Raw genomic sequence first — 11,059 nt, 5'->3', positions numbered from 1 at the left:
CTCATCCGAAAGACTGATTAGTAATTTTAGTTGGTCAGCCTGGGAATCGAACCAACAATGTCGAGATTACAAGTCTCGCGCTCTAACCGATTGAGCTATGCGGGCTGGCTAATAACATACCAAGCCATGTCTGTGCGTTTATACGGCGAATGTAAAGATGCGACATCTGTAGTGTTCACGGCGTTATTCTTATGCAGGACGTAATGTAAACGCCGAATTTCTCTGTTTGTTCGTGCATGTTCAAAATAGTGGCCGTGGCATTGTGTTTTTGTATTGTGTCTTCATGGCGATTCAAATCGACCCTACGACGTCTATGTCGTTTCCACTCTTTTTAAGGTCGCCCTAGGGATGCCGTTAAGATGCCTGGTCTGTGTGACGGGGTATTAAATTAATATTTACAACTTTATTTCAAATATTGAATAAATTAGATGCATTTAGTTTACTTTTAAGTTGGCGTTATATCCGGAAACATTTTAGGTACATGTACCTAATTCTATTAATAATATTTCCTCATAAAGACAGACTTTCCGTCAGATTTTAAGTCATAAATTAAAAACTAAACAAAAACAAAATAATAACAAACAGGGACATTTTATTAATTACTAATTTTGATTCATTTGTAAAATTAGGATGGTTTGACTGTAATAATGTGCTCCCTAGGTCCTACCTTTATCTATCTAAAGTCTGATAATACATGGCCTAATAGTGATTTACAGAATAAAACCGTTATTTAGGTAAGTTGGACAATTCAGATCTAATCACGAACATTTGCATGTCGGTGTGGCCATTTGACATTTTGTATCAAATAATATTGTCGTGATAGCTTTGAGAAATAGTTCCTGCATGGTAATATGAAGTACCATATTTGAACTTTTCTTTCATTTTATTTCGTGTTTTTGTATAGTTTCACAAGATTCATCAATATCTAAAAAATGCTGCAGTAATATTTTGGTAATAATATTAAAACTTGAAGTATTGATCAATAAGATTGAACGCCATTCGTCTGCCAAGTTCCCGGATATCGTATTATTATTTCTTGATAATTTGGTTTTCAAACTAAATTGGCGCACTTATGGCTGATATTTCAAATGATTATGATACATATTAATTCCCTTAGCTAATATTTTACGTTAATAGAAATTTCTTGTTCACTTTTAACATTTATTCATTGTGTTAAAGGTAAAAAAATAACAAGAATAAAGACAAGTCAAGAAGAAACAAACTGGAAATTTTCCATAAACATTCACATCAAGAGTGACAATGCATCATTGGCATGTGAATAGACATGTAGAAATTGCAGTCAAAATAATTGTTACGCTGATGTTATGTTTTGAATTTGTTTCTCAACTATCTTTAAATGTTTTAAATATTGCATTAGGTCTTCTTCATGTTTACTTCCTAAATAGAGACCATCCATAATTGCGATTTTATTATTAACTTTTGCAACCTTATTTGTGTTCAATGAAATAAAAGCGCAACATGACGGTATACCTAACGCCTATCTTGAGAGGAGCGGGAAATCTAGCGCAACGAATAAAAAGTGTACTTTATATTTAAATATATGATATTTTCTTATTTTCATGTATGGGCATTTTTTTCTAAATGTATTGTTTCTCTGTGAACATCAAAAGTCAACGCTGGTTCAATAAGAAATATAATCCATTATTTTCTAACATGTGCACGCAGTAACATATGGAGAAACAAACAAGATCATAAAGGAAGGGCGGTGTTCAATGAAGGCAAGATGAAACTGATTTTTTTATTTTATTTAGTTTAAGCATTACTATATAAGTTTAGTTTGACTGTGAAGGAAGCTTGAAACATACGAGTACATGTATTTATAGCACTCCTCAATATTGCAAAAAGTTTTTGTGTCACATGACGTAATAAGGACTCCAGTAGGGCTGGAACTCACAAACCCTGAGATGATATGCATATTATTTAAACACAAGGTCATATGCTTTGCCAATATTACTTGGATTGTAGAAGAGTATGTGTAAAGTAAATATATTTTGACATACTCTGTTAGTGATAATGAAAAAAAATGATGTCCTGCCTAAATTCGTAATCAATGCCCTGCTGCAATATTCAACAACATAGGAGGGCATATCGAATTATAGTGTGAAATGATTTTTTTTGCTTACTAAGCTATCAGAGCAGCATAGCATGACATTCCATTCTTACAGATAAACATACTGAAAAACATGTATAGTGTAAAATTAACACCCTACTGCAATGCTTAGGTAATAGGGGCATTCAGAAAAAATGCTTTACTGTAATGCTCACCGGGAGAGCACATAGCATAGCATTCTATTTCTGTCGATTGCGGAAACAACATTATGACCCTGAACTTTACATATCTGGTTCTAAATTCCAGTAGTTGATGAAGCTAAGTTTTTAGGAATTATATTTGATAAAAAACTTTCTTCTATACCACATATTAAACATTTGAAAACTAAATGCCTAAAAGCTTTAAATTTACTTAAGGTTTTATCAAGTACAAATTGGGGATCAATTTCTTCAACATTACTGAAATTATACAGAAGTCTTATCCGATCAAAATTAGATTATGGTTCTGTAGTATATGGGTCTGCAAGAAAATCATATCTTCAAATGCTAGATACCATACATCACCAGGGTTTACGTTTAGCTTTAGGTGCTTTTCGCACTTCACCTGTAGAAAGTCTATATGCGGAAGCTGGGGAACCATCGCTTCATCTTCGCCGAAAAAAGCTATCACTTCAATACGCAACTAGAATTTCATCTAATAGCAAAAATCCAGCTAAAAATATTATTTTCAAAACCAAGTTATACTGAAAAATTTGTTAACAAACCAAAGGAAATTAAAACCATTAGGCATTCGTTTAAAAGATGATTTAGATAAACTTAAAATTAATCCAGACAGTATCCTTCAAAATGACGATGAGGATGTTCCACCTTGGACTTATAATTCCCCGAAAATAAATATTAACCTTTCAAATATAAAAAAGTCATCAAATTCACCTGAATACTTCAAAGAGAAGTTTCTAGCAATTAAGGAAGAACATGAAGATTTTATACATATTTATACGGATGGTTCAAAAGAAGGTTGCAAAGTAGGTGCGGTTGTGTTTGAAAATAATTTTACACCTAGTATGAGGTTACCATGTTGTCGCTATCGTCAACGCAACGCAAAAGTGTACCAAGTCAGCCACCATATGTAAGAGTGGTGCAACATCTCATCTTATAAGTTAACCACAATGTTACAGCTGTTATGATCAAAATACACCATTATTTATTTGGACCTTAGCACGACTTAAAAAAAAGAAATTTATGACATATTATATTCAAATGAACTTCATAATTATACATGTCATTGACATATACGTTCAGTAAATTGTAGAATTATTATATAAGTTTTCAGATAAACTAATTTATCTAATTAACTTATTTCATGCAAAATGATGCTATAGTGCCACATGGAAAGCCCTAAAAGTCTTACTCGATATATTGTTACTAGAAGTCCGTCGACATGTAGTTAATCAAATGGTAAATCTTTGAGCATCTTTACAAAACGTGTACTGGTCAAACTCTATTATCACCGAAGAAAGGCATTCTGTATGATGCGACTTATTAAAATGATTAACATGTGTATGTTTTGGGTATACTGTTGATTAAGTGCATGCAAATATATCCCAAATGCGCTCGGTTTTGAAACATATTGCTTCTGTTATATGGAATTTTCAAATGAATTTGATAAACCAATATTGTACTTTAATATTGTGCGGTCAGTCAAAGGATTCCTGAATAATAATGCTTTAATATTAGTTATTCAATACCTGAGTTTATTTACGAAATGCTAAACGATAAATTGGTCCATATATAAAACAGGAATATAATATCAGTGTCTAAATTTGAAAGATATGAGAAAAGAGAACTTGGCACAGCTGCTGAAATGGTAAAATCAAATGAAAAATAACAATCAAGTTCCTAGTCATGCTGCCATCAAATTGTATCTTATGAATTTATAGCAAACGACAATAAACTTTCATAAAATGAAAACAGATTTAAAAAGCACATTTCAAGAAACAAAAATACAAATGCAAACACATTTTTCCGGTTTTTGTCAATGCAGTTTTAACGCCAACGGCCCGTTTTAAACACAAATATATGACGCTCCCAGCAACCACTGAAGTTAAGTTTTCATGACATTTAGATTAAAGACATTTTGTTTGACAGCAAGCTTTCAATATGCATCAAATATTAAAGCAACATGTCTCCAGATTCATAAATTGTCATGATTATTTTAGAATATATTTGAAAGTAAACTATTGCCAAGTAAACAAAGAAAGTAATTTACACATTGCGAACGGGTATGCAGCTTAAACATATGAGAAAAAAACAAATGAATGTAAGTGAATTAAATGGAAAGAAATGATCAATGATAGGGGCGATACTTACACTCAAAATCTTATTAAAATAACTCAGCAAATGAAGTATTTTATATCTAAATGATATCTTAAATTATGAAACTAGATTATAGGAACATTAATGATCTCATGATCTGTCTCTACTTACTTTCCATATAATCAATTGGAAATGGCTTTGAAAAAAAATTGCATGCATCTGCAATATTTGGATTTATGATTGCATTTACGAAATCGATCATATAGATAAAATATTATAACAAATAAATCTCATAATCAATCAATGAGTTTTTAATGCAATTTTACTGCATTCACTATTTCATATTTTCTCTAGAAGTTATTGGGTATAACACGAAGGTCTGCTCATATCATCGCCAAACTTGATAGTTATTTTCAAAACATAATCTAGAGATCTAATTTTCCTAGATATGGAAAGTTTGTGTTGGGCTTCCATGCTGACACACCCTGTGCTAGGGTCACTTAATATTTTTATAATTAACGACGTTCCTGTATGATTAATGCTCTGTTTTTGAAATTTTCATATAAGTAGCATGACGCTTACATTCTTCTCAATTTTGCACAGTCAAGAGTCTCAAATACTCTTGTGGATGAGGATTGTTAACCTTCGTGACATCACCAGAAGACATCACAGATAAAATAATGAGGCACAGATTAATGAAAATTAGCTAAGTATCAATATATTCGCGTAATAAGTATAGAAATGAGCGAGTACTATCATGTCTTGAATCATCTTACTATTAGACGGAATGTGGAATCCGATTAATATAAGTCCAGATCGCACAACCATACTTGAACACGGTATCTATAATGGAATAAATTGCTATCTACAGGGATACTATTATAATATTTCAGATGTTTCTGTTCATGTTATTTTGGACATGGTAGAGTGATAAACCTGCATAAACCCCGTATCTCCTGTCCAATGCGCCCCCCCACCCCGGTCACCGGCTTAAGCCGAAACCATACAAATTTAAACATGAAAATTAAACCTAGGTGAAATTATGACTTAGGATATACGGATTATATAATATTCAAGTAGGTAATCTGGAATCCTTAAAGTCGAAAGGAATCAGCAGAAGAAACCATCAAAATATCTAGGCATCGAAATATAACGTCTCTTATTTAATGTACCTGTGTTAAGGGCCTCACACAGCACTTACAACCTGATGTGACAATAGAATACAGAAAAACCGGCATCTCTAAAGAACGCCAAAAAAATGTAAAAATCGAGACTGTTACAGGCTTGCTTTGATAAGGCCTATCTACAACCTAGCAAACTAATCGTGAAACTTATATTTAAAGGATAATGATTATGACAAAAATGCTAAACAACCTAAAATGACTCGTAAATAACATGTTTATTTTAGAGCATAATGTTAAAACTATATTTCGAAATGCTATGCTTCTTTGATATTCTTAACAAAAACATAAATGTATGAACACTTAAACAAACAAGATCATATTCTTTTAAACGTGAAAAATGTGAAAATTTACCACTTTACTTAGACATGTAAGATATGCATGTTAAAATGTTTCTTAGAATCTAATTGACAATTTAAGATACCAAGGTGTAACGTTTGCTTTTTATACATTAACATCTTTCTTCCATAACAAATGATATCGAATACAAATATAATCAAAAATGGTTTTTGATAACAGTTTACTTAAGAACATAGTAAAATGACTTGATATATTACCTACGCCCACGTGTGTGTCTTCCATGTAATGGTTATATATTAAAGTTTAACCACTTAAATGTAATATGTGACAGTTTGTGAAGGATTTAAAGCCTTTCTCACAAGAAACAGAAATTACAAAGCTTTTAACTATTTACGCTATAAAATCACCATACAGATAAATATTTAGAAGATTTTCTTTTGATTTTTATTACATTTCATCTTTTACAATTCTTTTTATATTTTGTATAAATTATTAACTTGCAAAAAAAAATACATCAGTCATAAACTTGGGTAAAATGTCCACAAATGGCTTAAGCAATCAAAATAGTGTAGAAACATAAACTGTACAAAACGCTTATTTTAAGGGTTATTTAGAACTTTAACCTATTGTTCAATATTCTATTTGTTTTCTTAGAATTCCTTGTCAGTTACTATTTATTTCCTATTATTCAATCATTTATTTGTTTTCTTTGAATTCCTTATTAGTTACAATTTATTTATCATTTTAGTGATTAGCCTGTCCATGCTCTGCCTTGTGCCGTGTCCTGTTTTTGTTTTGGGCCGTCTGGCCTCCTTGCCACTGGGTCTTGTTGCTTGGTCATGTGGGGGTTACGTTCATTGAACGCCGCCTTTCCTTGTTGATCTTGTTTATCATATTTTAAGTAAGGAAGGAATACAATTGAAGACAAAGCACTTCATAAAAAGATTTGCTGTATTGCTGACACCCTCCTAGACAATTGCATTTCTGAAATGGTCGTCGTATGCGACATTAACTGGTATAGGGTAATAATAAACAAGTACGTAACCCGGCATGAAAACTGTAAATTCTAAAACGAGCATTATTTCGAAAGAAACAACTTCCTACAGCAGCTGAGTTGAGTTGAAAGAAGAAGCGTTGTGGTGCCAAAGATACTGCAGACACCGGAATCGTTTTACTTGACACTTATAAATTAATTTTAAAATAAAGTGATGAACATTGCACTGTTTATCAAGAAATATTCCTGTTTTCCAACTGATTTTATTAAATTCCAACTGTTTATTTCACAGAATATAAGCAACAGACAAATGTTGCAGTCTTTAAGTATGTAATCTTTGACTTTTCTCAATAGACGCGATCTCAATTTTTTTTATAACGGGGATATTCTTTACTGGAAATTTAAATTAAGTTACGGTCGGAAAGGAAAATGATATAAGTCCTCCCCCTTGGTGACACATCATGAAGTTTCGAAATTGTTGGTTAGATGGTTACATTGAATGATGAAGGCATCTGAAAAAGAAATTGCTTTGATGAATAGCGGCGTCATTCGTAAATCTTGAAATATATATTTCCACTTTTGGGAGACTGAGCAGGCATAAAGTTTTGGCATTTTACAGGAAAGGAGAAATGATAAATGTAGTTTTGACTGATTGTTTTTCTAGAACGGATTCCTCAAGAGAAATAACGATGAATCAAATGCTTTATTTTGAAGCAGCGTACATCTCGTGAATTCAAAATATTTCTTAAGAAAATTAAATCCTTTCCTCAGTTTTCCCATGCATCATTTGAAGTAAATCTGTTTGTTTTACACGAGATCATCAATTGTCTAGAGCTGTGCAAAACCGACATTCCCATTACATATCTCCAAGGAATAGAACTTGCATGCACTATTTTTAAGTTTTGATAGCAAATAAATGGTAATTATTATAATAGTAATATAAAGAAAACGAATATAGCGATGTGCAAACTGTATGTCAGAAAGTAATCACTGAAAATTGTAACTTTCGTTAAAACAATCTTTTAAAGAATCTGTTAACGATTTATTTGATAAAATCGCTATTATATAAAAGTTCACATGCGATAAGAATGTTTACACTTTAAAATTACTAAAGCTGTGGATCGTAAATTCGATCTCAAAATAAAACAACATTAAGTTACTAAACTGAGGTTCCATGAAATCACGGTGTTATCTTGCTCTCAACATTGCATGTTGAAGAATCCTTTGTTTCTTCTGGAAGTGAGTAACTTTTGTATACATGTATTCCAAAAGTAAAATAAATATATGTCTTTTCGAATGAATTTCCGATGTCGACTTTAAATAAACATTTCACACACTTTCAGCATTTGTATCATGTGATGTTCCAACAAAAATCAATATTGGATCCAATCTTAGCAATTAAGCCCGAGTCTAAAACTCCTTATCAAATACAAATCTCACACCTATCAGGTTATCATTACCAGAGTCTAAAAGGTTCCTATTAAATCCATATCATACACATTTTAGTCTAGATTTCTTTTTAAAAGTAAAAATAAATCGGTGTAAAATCCTTATAATAATTGAAGGTCTTTCAAAATGTAAAAATTTGTGGTGAGAAACCTTTAATGTTTTGCCAATGATAGAAAAAAAACGTACTAATTTTGATTCATATGTAAAATTGGGATGATTTGGCCGAAATAATGTGCTCCCTAGGTCTACCTTTATCTATCTAAAGGCTGATAATACATGGCATATTGGTAATTTACAGAATATATAAACCGTTATTTAGGTAAGTTGAACAATTCAGATCTAATCACGAACATTTGCATGCCGGTGTGGCCAATTGATATTTTGCATCAAATAATATTGTCGTGATAGCATTGAGAAATAATTCCTGCATGGTTATATGAAGTATCATATTTGAACTTTTCTTTCATTTTATTTCGTGTTTTTGTATAATTTCACAAGCTTCATCAATATCTTAAAGACGCGACATTAATATTTTGGTAATAATGTTAGAATTTGTTTCATTGATCAATAAGATTGAACGCCATTCGTCTGCCAAGTTCCCGGATACCGTATTATCATTACTTGATAAATTGGCAGTTTTCAAACTAAATTGGCTGACATTTCATGATTATGATACATATTAATTCCCTTATCTAATATTTTACGTTAATACAAATTTCTTGTTCACTTTGAACATTTATTCATTGTGTTAAAGGCAAATTCAAGAAGAAACAAACTGGAAATTTTCCATAAACATTCACATCAAGAGTGACAATGCATCATTGGCATGTGAATAGGCATGTCAAAATTGCCGTCAAAATTACTGTTATGCTGATGCTATGTTTTGAATTTGTTTCTCAACTATCTTAAAATGATTTAAATATTGCATTAGGTCTTCTTCGTGTTTCCTTCCTAAATAGAGAATATATAATTGCGATTTTATAATTAACTTTTGCAAACTAATATGTGTTCAAAATATTCTTAACTGAAATAAAAGCGCAACATGACGGAATATCTAACGCCTATCTGGAAATTCATGAAAACTAGCGCAACGAATAAAAAGTGTACTTTATATTGAAATATATTATATTGTCTGATTTTCATGTATGGACATTTCAAATAATACATTTAAATGTGTTGTTTCTCTGTGAACATCAAACTTCAACGCTGGTTCAGTAAGAATTAAAATCCATTATTTTCTAACATTGTGCACGCAATAAAATATGAAAACACAAGATCACACAAAGGAAGGGTGGCGTTCAATAAAGGCAAGACGGATCTGATAGTCTGGATTTAGTTTAAGCATCATTATAGTTTAGCTTGACTGTGAAGGAAGCTTAAAACATATTTATAGCACTCCTCAATCTCAAAGAAGTTTTGGTGTCACATGAGGAAATTAGGCCTGGACTCCAGTAGGGCTAGAACTCACAATCCCTGGGTAGAGATGCAGACTGTTTAACCACAAGGTCATATGCTCTGTCAATATGATTCGGATTGTAGAAGAGTATGTCTAAAGTAAATACATTTTTGATATACTCCGTTAGTGATTATAAAAAATGGTGTGCTGCCTAAATTCGTAAGCAATGCCCTGATGCAATATTCAACAACATAGGAGGGCATATCGAATTGTAGTGTGAAATGAATTTTTTGCTGGAATGCAATGGTGGCAGATCAACCAAGCGGGACATTCTATTAATGCCCTGTTTACTTAGTTTTAGTTTAGTTTAAACATACTTTATTTCTCAGAATATATATACATGTTACAATTTACAATATACAGAGAGCAATTCAAATATTCTTAAAAAACAGGAATAGAATTAAAGACACCATGTCTTATGAAATTCTTCTCCTAACAGGTTTTCATAATGATAGATTATTTCTCTCATTTCTATGTAATTATAATGGAGAATACTAGATATCACGCAAAAATGTGCTTTGAAAAAGAAAACAAATCTTGTGATATGTATAATATCTAGGAACATTTCCGATATATAGAAACATATATCCTTTATGCGCACGAGATGTTTCTCTCCGGACACTAATTCAACCCTTGTAACGAGAACATCTTATCTATTCGTAGAATGATAATTTGTCTGCTCAGCTTGCCAATAATGTCATAATTACAATAATTTGATATTTATTCTCTGAAATCGTCATCTTACATTTCTATCAAATATGTTATTTTTTCTTCCATATATTGATTCATATCATAACAAATTGTAGTATGACATTAAGCATATCATGGACTTTATTTAGTTCACAGAATTCAAGAATATCGTAAGCTGTGATACATATAACAAAATTATAATACAAGATGTGGTTTGATATTTAAAGAATTGCAAAACATTCTCAGAAAGAATACAACTGGGATATTATATTAACTTATTAAACCACATATGTAAGTATGGTGGCTGATTTTTGGAACTCGTTAGTGCGTTGTCGGACTTTCGTCTTGTCGTCCTGTTGCTAAGAATGAACGCCAAACGGCGCGTTGTCGTGCGGCGTGTTGTCGCGATGTCACATTATCGCTCGGCTCAAATCGAAGGATTGAATAATCGCTAGAGACAGGACGACAACACGCCAGTGCGACAACGTGCCGTTTGGCGCGTTTCGCCAGGAACAAGACTACAAGACGAAATTACCAAAACGATATAGGTTGTGTTGTCGCTTTTGACAACGCAACGCGCAAAGTGTACCAAGTCAGCCACCA

The sequence above is a fragment of the Ruditapes philippinarum genome, unplaced genomic scaffold, assembly GCF_026571515.1.
Source record: "Ruditapes philippinarum isolate M1 unplaced genomic scaffold, ASM2657151v2 ctg1381_1_1_1_1, whole genome shotgun sequence".
In the NCBI taxonomy this organism is placed as follows: Eukaryota; Metazoa; Mollusca; class Bivalvia; order Venerida; family Veneridae; genus Ruditapes; species Ruditapes philippinarum.
Note: the sequence above shows the minus strand (reverse complement) of the source record.